The 12842-nt window shown below is 39.8% G+C and overlaps 1 long non-coding RNA gene across 5 annotated transcripts in view; it reads left to right on the top strand.

The window, feature by feature from the left end:
* LOC148400486 (uncharacterized) overlaps positions 1-12842 on the top strand; it is a 205558-nt gene that overhangs the window by 88200 nt on the left and 104516 nt on the right. The gene's annotated exons all lie outside the window — the stretch shown is intronic.

Genomic DNA, 12842 nt, shown 5'->3' with positions numbered 1-12842 from the left:
TTGTAGATTTTTCTCCATGATGATGCTTCATTGTCATTACCGTAGTCTAGTTCTTGGCGTGTGTGTATGGGGGGGGTTGGTTGCCGACAGCATATTTAAGTGGAATAACAGATTAAATTCAGCAACATTATTATCTCGCTGGCTAGTGTACGAGGTTGGATTACAATGCAAAATTCAATAAAATATCCATTTCGTGCATTTAACTGTTGCTATAGTGCACCCAAACTCATTAATTACAACTGTATCTGTTTGCTAGGAGCAGCATCACACTTGTTAGTAGTGCTACATTGTTATTTTTAACTGACTGATTGCATTTCCTTGTCCTGTTTTAACATTTTCAATATAGTGACTTATTATATATTACAGAGATAATATTGGAGAAAAGGAACACGCAAACATGAGATGCGAAATACGAGCATAAGTGCAGCTAAGCAATGTACAAATATACAGACTAGGGCTTAATGGAAAATTTGGCAAGCAGGCTGGTTAAATTGAACTGAAACTACTGGTAAAAGTAGGCCAATGGGTTATTCAGAGGTGGTATAAAGGCACAGATCAACTAGTGGACCCTGCAAAACGACACCAAAACATGACCGCCATCTCTAGTGGGGGCTTATATGACTTTAGATATGATTGGTGTGGAACCTCAGCAGGACCAACTGTTGGATGTCCTGAAGCAGTTTCTTTTCCCCCAAGGTTACAACATACAGTATTTGTAGCCCACTGCTTGTTGTCTTTGATGCTTGGATCACTCTATGCAGGGCTTTTATCAGATTTTGGAGTAAACTTTGTGTCTAGTTGCAGGAGCCAAGCGGACAGAGACAGTCCAAGTCTCTGGGGAGGATTAGGTAACAGGTGGGCCGAGTGTCATTCACAAAGGTCAGGCAGTACAATGCTTGCATCTCCCGCTGGTGCTGATAGCATCTTTTGTGCCTCTGCTCAGCCCTGCTCCCTATTTCACCGCTCAGCGACTTTACATCCAGTTGCCTCCGATTGTGTCGGCAGAACAGCCCCCCCGGATCCAATATCGCTGCACCACTGTAAGACAATTACCCGCTTTAATAACGGGCGTCATTACTCACCCAATGGATAGAATATGAAATAGAAATTCTGAATTTGAATGTTGTCTTTTTGCGTGCGTGTGGTGATGCAAGCATTTCCAAATCCCATTTGCATCCGGGGTGATCATTAGTGGAAAGCCGTTATGAGTTTTGTTTCATAACAACTTTAAAAGTTTTCCTTGATGATAGAATTTTCATTATGAGTGATGAATGACATTGCATAGCCTGATTTTTGTTTTCTTTTTGCTACAGCACTTCCATTTTAGAAATGTGGCTCAACCTCAAGACAAAAAATTAAAAGAAACAAAAAAATGTTAAGATAGAATTTTGTAACTTCATAGAATTTACCTTTTATTTTTATTGGCTTGAGGGACTGTTGTCGGCCATGCTTGGCATGGCATGAGCTACGTACAACGGCGTTAAAGAATAAACTGAAGAGCGAATGGAATTTATGAATAACTCATGAAACATTGTTAGTAAGCATCTTGGGGGCAGAATACAGACTGAAAACAAAACATTATCTGGAATATGAGGAAGGTTTGTTTTAAAATGAAACATTGTTAGTAAGCATCATGGGGGCAGAATACAGACTGAAAACAAAAAACATTAGCTGGAATATGCGGGAGGTTTGTTTTAAAATATGTATTAAGTTTATGAGAGCTTGGTTTATTCAACCATTAATTGTGCTACTTGAGTTGAAAACAAGAATTAATAAAACGGAAATACACCTTTGTTATCCTCATCTAGTCAATATAAAATGTGGCCATAGCACTATGACAATCATGTGCTTTTATTTTATTGTGCAATTAAGATTTGTTGGTGCTAGAGTTGGTTTATGAGGACGATGAAAGACAGCACGACATCCTCACTAATTATTGCCGGTTCAGTGAGTCTTAAGCTGTACACTTGAACAACTGTACTTAACAATTATTTGATTAAATAAATTATAGAAATATCAAGCATCTAAATTTGCTTCCCTGACTCTCTCTGGAGGTGGCTGTTCCTAAAGAGTGGATTATTATGCAAAATCAGGTCAAATATATAAATTTTTACAGAACTTTGTTTCATGTCCAAATTAATTTGAGATCAAATTGAATGCAGAAAGGCACTGTAAATATTTCCAGATGTTAATGGCTAAAGTGTCACATATTGTACAAGTATGTCTACGTGGTGATTTAAAAAAAGAGTTGATATTCTGGAGGAATTGTGAAAGTGAGAAGCGTTGTATTTGTACTATTTGATTTCCTCACTCCAAAATCATCACCAAGAAAATAAATAACAAATTGGAATGATGAGCTGTTTCCTTGCTATTGTGAATACGAGTGGCTCGATTTCTTCCACAAAAATCTTTTCCACTGTTGATGTTGATGCATGCAGTCTGCCAAACAGACTCGTGATCTCATCTGATTAAATTTACCCCTCACCCCTCCTGGTTGGACTTAAATGGAGAAATATCAGGTGAGGTAATACACCGGTGCCTTCAGGAGTCAGACTACTTTAGTACCTCTTCTACAGTCTACCAGATAAGGGATCTTGTCACATGTTGACACATGAGCAGATGCTTTTCACTTCTGGGGATTTTACAGAGAGATTGAGATTCCACCGTTGCACTGGTTCAGAGGTACAGTATGCCTAAGTGTAATCATCTATGATGGTATAATCATACCAAATGCCACTCTGGGCTCCTGCAGCCTCCTCTCTTGTGACAGCACTAGCTTTCAGTGTCTCTTTGATATGAGCCAAAATTGGACTTAACAGAGCCAAGTCTCAACTTCTGAGGTGTCTTTATCATTCCAAGAGTTTCTTTTTTTATGGGCTAATCTAAGAGTGCTTTTCCCATTTTAATCTGTGCCTGTGTATGAAGAGTGTCCCATCGGTGCTGCCATACACCAGAAGATTAATGAACCCAATTTGCAAAAGTGACCTTTTGGCTGCTAAAGCACTGCTGCAGCTAAGCCTCTTAAGGCCTGCTTTTAAAAGAAATGCTATTTCAACCATTCTTCTGATAAAGATAAGGATGGAACCATATCAGGAGATTTGTTTCTGGATTAAAGTGTACATATGTGGTCACTGTCCTGGGCCTGGAGGGACAAGTGTCAAATGCAGGAGGGTGACACCTTTAAACAGCGCTGTCGGTGTACACTAATCCTTTATATGGAAAGTATGTAGATGTGTAATTTTACTTTTAACTTCATCCATGGAGTTTTTAAACTGTCATTCCCAAATTCTGACTAACTGAACTACAATTGAACACTATCTTCACCTTGTTGGATTTATAAGTAAAAAAATAAAATAAAATACGTGGATGCAAGGTTAGTGAATGAGGTCCATAAGAATTGTCCAAGCACTGCACACAATTATGAACAGTAACGTTCTTTCTGACGTCAGGGCAAACAAAACATTGCATGGTCCACCAATATTACAGACCACTAGAGTCAGTGATTCATGGTTTCCATGACTATTTACGATTTTCTTATTACGCGCCAGTGTACCATCAAAAAGATTCTGAAGATATTGTTTCAGCAGACAATTCCCGTCCTGTTCTGTGGTCAGCTACAGAAATCACTAGTTTGCGATGAAGTTGTGTTTTCAAAATCTCTATTTGATCTCGTCGTCTCTCTTATCCTGCTTCTAAAATTTCGTTTTGTCTGAGGTTATGTGGAGCCTCTGGATCCATGGCGCACGTGCAAATGTTTGTCTGAGCAAATTATTTATTGATCGGATGAGGACGTATAGAATATTTAGGTCTTGAATATCATTGAAAAATATAGTAGATGACAACTGACCTAAATCAAATCTTCCACCAGATGCAGAGACATGATATCAAAGCACTTTTAAAACATAAAATTCATCTACTTCATTTAGGATATTTTCTTGAGCATTTGCTACAAAAATGGCAGAAGCACTTTAAAAGGTTCTTCGCGCAAGCATGTGGTACTTTTTAAGATTTGTAATGAGTAATGTCAAGCTGTTTTTCCTTGCCTACAGTCCCACGAGAAATCACTGTCACATCGAGGCTTTTAGAGGTTTTGTGAGTGCACATCTCAGAATTCAGCCTTAATTATTTTGTTAGGATGAATTAAATATATTTAAAGTGAGTGATCTGGGCGCCATGCCATAACCCGAATTAGGAAGGTTGGTGGATAGCTCTGATGGTAAACATGGTTAAAAGTCAGTAGCTGTCTCATCATTGGCATTGACCGGAAGAGAGATTTATTAGTGTCATTCATTTGGCACAAAGGTTTTGAAGCAAATGGGCAAAATATTAGGTTTGTCAAGGAGATGAATGAGGGAGCTTCTGCGGAGAAACGGCCCGACAGCAGAAACTCTAACTCTGCTTGGGAAGGACCTTTTAGTCCTTTAACTGGCTTTCAGGACTTAGTTTGACAGCTTGGGTATGACTTCAGAATGTATTTCTCGGCAAGGAGCCACATTTTGCCATTAAGAAATACTTTCTGGGAGTACAGTTTTGCCTCCCAAAAGGTTCATTGCAGTGGCATGAGATTGTCAAAAGTATTGCCTTTCAATCACTGACTCTAGACTTTTATAACATGAACATTTTTTTATAACTTCTCTGGTGAGATTTGGGTATTTCTGTGGGAAGTTTTCAGTTCATGTAGAAGAAAATGTGTGAAGTCAGAGGTCACTGACATTGGACCTGAGAGAGGAATACCTCTACTCTAGAATCATCCGCAAGGTGTTTGATGGGATTGGGCCAGTTTTTAAATACAAAACTCATCAAAGTGCACCTTTCTGGATCTTACCTTATCTCGTGTTATTCTGGAATAGAAAAGGGCCTTTCCCAAAGGATGCAACTGTTGCAATGAACAGTTTGTATCTACGATTTGTTTTTGAACCTGACTTGGGACAATGTTGTATGAAATTCTAGATTATATACGTACGTCTATATTTTTAGATCATGATAACATCACTCCTTACCCTGACTTTGCATACGCACACACTAATGTACGCACACACACGCACACACTTCTGAGCAGAGGTAGCAGTCATTCCCAAAACAGCATTCTCCTTCTCTCTTTGGCATGCTTAATTTGCTGGTTTACTCTACAAGGACATCTGCATATATAAATGATTCCATCAGACCAAGTCAATTGGGGTTTGACTTGGTGGTTTGAATCAATTTCATAATCTTTATTTTTTAATTACTTATTTTAATCATGCTCCCGCTGCTGCCATGGCACAAACTACACTAACAGTCACACTATTATGTTCTATTTACTGTATATACCATTCAAGTTTGAGTATTGGTGCAGTGTGCCTTCTGCTACAGTTAGTGTGGAAGTTGCATAGAAGGCAACTGTGATAAAGTGTGCGTTCAACTCATTTTGAGGTTAAAAGTGTTTTCATTAAAGCCTTTTTCGCGCTAGCTATGTAAAATTAACAACTTCATTGGGTTTCAATTATATCTGATCCAGATACAGAGCTGTAGAAACGTGGGATCAACCATCACATCAGCAAATATTTATTCTCAATCGCTGATGACTGACAATATTCGGTGATTTCCCACACTGGTTGGTAGTGTTTGTTAGAAAAAAAACAAAAACAATAAAACCAGCATGGCCCACTTTAACAGAGATGCAAGAATATCTTTAATCTGACATAAAATTACCTTTCATCAAAGCCTTCATCGGATTATTCTTTCTTCCTTAAACCTCACAATGTCTAGGAAAAGAACTTTCATCATAATATAGGCACTTTTTGAAACTGTTATTTAGTGCGCCCTATTGCATTACATAATTCTGAAGGTGTTTGGGCAGTTTTCTGTCGTTTCACTTTAAACACATCTGACAGCATGTTGGGTATTAAGGCTTTTCAGTGTAGGCTGCATGCTGTGTTTGATTGTATTTAGGAAGTAGAATAATGTTGTTTTTTAGTAGACAAGAGCAGTCTGTTGAGAGTGTGGTCAGTGGGTGAGGACATTAGTAACCCCCTCCTCATTCATGCGGCATGCTCACAGAAGCTGAGGCCGTCCCTTAGCAACCACTGAAATGTTTAAGGAGATTCCTCCGTGGTCATGCTAATATATATCAGTAGATGATTCTAATTAGGGCAAGCGGGCCACATATTTCATGCCCATGTCAAATACAATTGTAAAAACATAAGTAATTTAGAATATGTGTTTCCTTCTTCACGTCTGCTTTAATCTCAGTGTACAAGAGGTCTTTACTTGGGCGACCAAATATGCATTTTGTAGTAAGTGAGTATTGACAATAACCCTGTCACTCAGAAAAACTGTTAAAAAGAAATGAATGCCATGTGCTAAAATGTCCTCACAGTAGGTCAATGTGTCCTCACAGTGTGGGACTTGTTCACAGGGAAGGGGGAACAGGCAGAGGGAAAATTAATTTAAGACAGGGCTGAGCAGTGACAAATGGAGGAGTGTCCAAGACAGACTGAAGAAAAGTGGAACAGAGAAAGAGTCTTGGGAAGCAGTTTAGTCTGGTCCAGGCAAGGTCCCCCCACCAGTGTCCTGTTTACACACAGCAAAATTTCTGACAATTTCACAGCTCTCTTTTCAGCAGCCGTTGAAAAGGGCCAGATTCCTTCCTGGTTACTCGCCCTCTATCCTGTGAGAGTGGTTGCCATCATGGGAAAATCTAAACCTTTGGCATCCCCAGTGGGTTACCTCTCTGCGTTGCGTTGCCTCAGTGCAAACAGTGGCCCTGCGTAATGCCTGTGAAATCTGTGTGCGCAAGGGGTTCAGGGTGCATAGTCGGGATTAAACCAAACAGGAACCCTCATTCAAGGGCTCCACTCTGCAATGCTGGGCCTGCTTACATTGGTATGGCTTCTTTCAATTTGGTCCAGTCGGACCGTCTCCCTCTGTTTGCTATGTGCTGGAGAATCTATACGCTATTGTTTCTTGTATGTGCCCCAACCGTGCCAGATGTCATGGCCTCAATAACCTCCCTTTTTTAATCAGACAAGAGGGCCCAGAGGGCAAAATGGCACATGGCCACCCATGCCCAGCACAATACACAGTATGGAGAGTAGCAAAAGAGGATGGTGAAAAGGAGGAGGGTTAAAACAGGATATGCATGAAAGGATGGTCGATTCAAGGAAACCAACATCGTGGCTTTGCCTCAACTGTAGTTCAACAAAATGCAAGAAGCTGTCTTCTTTTTATGGTGCCCCGAAGTGTGTTCTGGTCTCTGTGCCTCTGTTTCTCAGACAGCAGCAATGGGCCTCTTTATCCCTCATCCCAGGTGTGTCATTACACAACCACATTAACACACTTCGACTCCTATGCAACGCTGAAGCAAGCGGAACTGCTAGAATAACGTCTCACCCGACTGCAGATATTTTGTGGCTCTTTGTGCGAGGTTTTAAAGGCAGTTAATGTGCCTTACTCTGAGCCTGTGTGAAAAACTGTCACTTTTAACCAGAAACGGCAGGGATCCTAGTAAATCCCACTCACACGAAAAAGAAGCAGTTGCAGAGGGACACAGTCATGTGTGAAGTTTTATGTGCGGCATTGAAATACATGTCACCAGGTGTGTGTGGCAGTATTGTATTCTTACTATTGCTGAGGGTTTTTGTTTAACTCAAAGGTTTGCAGATCGTGAGGGACAGGCTGAGGTGATGGTCTGACTTGAGTGTATTGATTGCTCTCAGCATCAAGCAGAGTCAACTACTGGGAGACAGCAGGAGGGCTCAACTCGTGTTCTTCCTGAAATTGTGTTTACTTTGTGGCTCCAACTTCTCTTCCCTGTGCCCCATCACTATTTTTCTCTCAGCCATGATAAGAAGATTGGGGAGATGCTGTATGGAGCCGAGTGGAAAAACAATAGAAAATGGAGAGCACTTGGAGTGTTAATAAGCATGGCTCTTAGCTAAGAAGTACCTCCTATATTCCCACACAAAATACATGCACAAATAACAGCGTGGCAATTCACATGCACTCAAATACACTCAGTGATGCTTGGCCACTGGCCAGCAGCTCCTTGGGGTTGAAAAGAGGGGCCGTGTAGCACTAGCAAGAGAGGCTGTCTGAGGGAATGGCAGACAACGCACTGTGCAACGACGGTCCATTATCCCAAACCCTCAGTCTTTCCGTTTCAATGCGTTCTGCCAGAAAAAGAGAGAGCCAACGTCAAACAACAGACCAAGTCTCCTCTCCCAAGCGTCCTGTCTGCACATTCACACATGCAAGTTGGTTTCATGATTCATATTCAGCCTGAGAAGGGGAACAGTTGTTTTTCTTCCTGGTTTAATGATCTCCACTGTCAATCACCTTATCTCCAGCTAGTACATGTAGAGTTGGCATGGAGCTAATATAATTTGGGCAGGCCCTTCCCACGCACCTGGAAAACAAGGACCCACACAAACTTTCAAGCAATGTCGTTGGTTGAACTCATTTGCTTGTTTTTGGAAAAGCAATACCAGCCTCCAGTGTCTACTCTGAGGTCCATCACACATTCACAACCTGTAATACTCATGCAGCAATCTGGTTGTCATCCTGGGACTTGACTTGGAGACAATAACCCCCACAATAAAAGTTCACTTCTGTTCTCCAAGGTTTGTGTGAATTACTCAAACCTGATCTGATTTTCCCACTGGGGGTGTGTGAGAAATAGCAGCTGAACAGAGTGAAACTTGTGGCGTGTGCTGTTGTAACATGGAAGTGACAAGACCATTTTTTTTTTGACAGTTGGCTGATCAACATCCAGCTGCATGTCTGGACCAATGAAAGCTTAATGTTGTTTGACAACCTTTGAACTGAATTGAACCGCTTCATGGTAAGAGGACAGTGAGACAGAAATGCTCACATTCCCACCTGCAAATAATTTTAGTCGAGTTTTCCCCAAGTGGTGCAGTGCATTTGTGATAATCCCTGATCTGGTTTGTGTTTCCACCATAGGTGGGGTGATATATAAGAAAGAAAAATAAAATCAAAAAGCTCAGCCTTTTGTTTGTAAGAGATTAACAGGCTGTATTGACGTCACCCACGGCCAATCATTTTGGTGTGAATTGACCGGGACAATCCATTATTGATCTCCTGTTTTCATTCCATTTTTGTCCATGTCGGGCTATTATTGTCCTTCAAAGCACCCTATGATTTAATGAGCTAAAGCCACGGGAGTAGGAAAAGTTAAGTCTGGCCATTTCAGAGGACTAGAAATGTATTGATTGCTTCATTCCAATGCTTGTCTCCAGGATGGAATTTTAATTATTTTCTTTTGGAACGCTGGATTCCATGTGCACTATATATGCAATACAAAGATGTCTGTTATGTTTTTATAATCATTTCTTGTTTTGAGCATTTGTAATGTTTTCTGACAAATATTCCCCTTTTGGCACTCATGGCACATGAATTCTGACCTCGTCACCCTCAAACTGTCAAATTTACACCTTGATTTTCACAGTTATTTTTGATGGGCTGTCGACCTTGAAACTGTGTTACGGTATTCACGGGGAAATCATATGATGAAGTGATCAATCAGAAAAAAAAATCACTGCTGATCACCTCAATGGTTGGTTGACTGTATAATCAAACTATGTTTGACAACTCCCTTGTTGGGTCTGCGATAGAAATCGTGATAAACATTTTTAATCAAATAGCAAATATGAAGTTACCATTCTGTGGTTCAAGTGTAGTCCCAATTCAGTGTCCAATATAATTGTAGAAACATTATTATCCATCTCATCACACTTGTGGGCTACCTGACTATTCGTTTATTAATTACACTCAATGTTTGATTCAATTCTTTTTGCAGCAATGTAAACAAACACTTCAAACGCTTTACAAAAGGAATAATTTGCCTTTATCCTCTTACCAATCTAAACATTTGCCTTTTCAAAATTCAACTTATTTAACTAAATTCAACATGCATTAAACATGCTTAGCCATGAATGGGACCACATTTTTGTCCCCCGCTTGTTTTGATCTAGATGAAGGTCTGCCGATGGTAATTATTCATAATCTCTTCTGTTTCTATGTTTGTAAGGGTTTGTTTTGTGTCGCGCACACTCTGCTACACATTATTACACTAGGTTGGGACCCACACACCCACACACTAGAGAATGAGCCATGTTTCTGTTCCTTGACAACCATCCTCTAACCTTGCAAGACAATGGGTTTCAAAATAATGCAAGTATGTCATTTTGCTAAACCATTTTTTTAAACTTCTAAATATGGCTTGGCCATTTAATATCCTTTGAGATAGAGAGGTGGCCACTTCCAGTGTGGTGGACTTGTGCCAAAAGAGGAAAGCAGTAAAGAAATGCCATAGTGGCAGTTTTGTCTGTTCTATCAATAAAATAAGAACATAATTTCTTCATTCATGGTATCCCTTTATCGACAATATCTCAGACTTTTCCTTGCTTCTGTCTAAGGTTCTAAGCAATCTGTATTAATTGCGTGCATTGCCTGCCATTTTCCGGATGGATGGATGTATGGATGTATGGATGTATGTATGTATGTATGTATGTATGTATGGATGGATGGATGGATGGATGGATGGATGGATGGATGGATAGATGGATAGATGGATAGATGGATAGATGGATAGATAGATAGATAGATAGATAGATAGATAGATAGATAGATAGATAGATAGATAGATAGATAGATAGATAGATAGATAGATAGATAGATAGATAGATAATTGATGAAATTCAGGAGCCAGCAGTTCGATATAGAAACGGTATCTCTCTGTCCTCGATCCTCTTGTGTATTGTAAAAACAAGCCATTCCCTTTCATGTAACAATGTATTATATAAGTCTAAATATATTTACAACTGAGCAATTTCAGGGAGATAATCTGGTCTTTTCTTTGATAAGGAAACAGAGGGGCAAGCAGAAAGTCTCGATGAGGGGTTTGTGGGGTTAATAGATTTGGCAAAAGAATTGCCAGACGATAGCTCTGCTGTAGATGCTATCTTTTGTCCTTTCGAGATGTTGCTTCTACTGTGCTAAAACCAGTCGATGGAAAGAACTAAACAAAGAGTAAGTAGAGGTTGGAATGGCTAAAATTCTTCCTCTGGATAAATCCTTCACAGTCCTGAAAGCTTTATAAAACATTTATGATAGACGTCATTCCTTTCTGCTAGTGTATGACGTCTCAGTCTCGCGCTCTCCTTCTCTGACGCTCTGTGAATGACACCAATGTCTTGCGCTACATTGACCAAAAGTATGAGGACACTGGGTCATTACACTTACAGGAGGGGAAAATCTGAAAATAGAATAAAATATGGAGTTTATCAGCAGTTTGTTTGGATTGAGTTCTCTGCTTCCTCTCAGTCTTTGTTGGACCATTGCTTTTGTTTGTAGTCCCTGTTAGTAGTCACCTCCCTGTTCCGCTGTGTGTAATTGTTTGTTATTTTGAATCAGATTTTGGGAACTTTAGGCTATGATTGTTCCAAAGTGCCTCGTTTTCCTTCATTATGTTTTTGTAACGAAATATCTTTTGCCTTGCTTCCCTGCATTTGCATCTCCTACTCCACAAAGTTCAGCCTGAACCATAACTCTTCTTCTGTTTACCTGGGTAGGTTTATTTTCTTCTTCTACATCAAAGCACCTTTGTAAAATGGATCCTTTTAACAGCCAATGATAGTATTCTCAAATCCAACCCATGTATTAAACCTAAAGCTCAGGCATATGCACTTTTTCCTGCTCACCTTTGGGTATGAACTCTGGATTGATTCAGTCATTTATGATTTGTTTACGACTCTCCGAAGCAAGTTGATAGTGTCAAGTTTTATGCGTGTGCATGCATGCACACGCGTATACACACATTCTTATAGCCAAACACGCATTTAAGTGCACTGTCAACAGACAGGAGATCCTTCTCCCCCATCTGCTGAGCATGCCAACTTGCCTTAGGCATTAAGACACCTTCAGACAGCAAGCACAAATAAATACGCGTGCATATTCACACAAAGGCACCAATCTTACGAAGAAAGTCAGCGCTGCCGTGTACGATGTTGAAAACTAGAGCAGAAGACTTCAAATCACGAGGCATAAATTATACCATTTTCCCATAGGAGACTATTGAGAAGAAAATATTTAAATGAGATTCAGCAGAATGAAAAACAGCTTTCAATAAATACGCACCAACTTTATGTCCAGTCACTGCTGGATTATAGTTAGCATATATACTGTTGCCCATTGACATTCAAAGACAGATTTGGTTGAAAATTGTACAAACTGCTTCCAATCTCAAAATACATCAGTAAACTCCATTCAGATAAATATGTATCTGCTGTGTTAACGGAAAGGGGTGCCAGCAACCGTCGCTGTGATGGTAATGATGGTTGCTCCGTAGCTGTGATGGTAATGATGGTTGCTGGTTTTGTTTGATCTGATTCCATTGCACGTGGATGGCGTTTCCAGTTTGGATTCACATCTCCAAATAGGAAGCAACATCAATAAAGGATGACAACATCACTGCTAATGTGCATCCATTAGTGTATTTGATCAATTTTTATGGCTGCTTTCATTCTCTGACATCAAAATGTGACAGAAATGAAACTGGAACAGAGATGCAACATGTTTAACTTATTTGTATGGCTTCGTCTGCCAAAACCTCAGAAAAGGGGGGAGCATATATCAGGGTACCAGTTTAATGAAGCCAGCCAAATTCGAGACTTTTCAAAACTACTTTGATTAAAAGATGACAATGTTTTAGATATCCTTTAAAAATAATTAGAAAGCAGTTTATTGTGATAGCACATTGACGCCTCAAAGATCTTTTTTTTATTAAATCATTGCATTTTTGGACTTTTCTTTTATAACTATCTTGCTTTCATATTAGGTCA

This window comes from Syngnathus floridae, chromosome 3, assembly GCF_059516105.1.
Source record: "Syngnathus floridae isolate MCC-2025c chromosome 3, RoL_Sflo_1.0, whole genome shotgun sequence".
NCBI lineage: Eukaryota > Metazoa > Chordata > Actinopteri > Syngnathiformes > Syngnathidae > Syngnathus > Syngnathus floridae.
The sequence above is the reverse complement of the archived record's forward strand: the minus strand, read 5'-3'. Positions and strand labels throughout refer to the sequence as shown.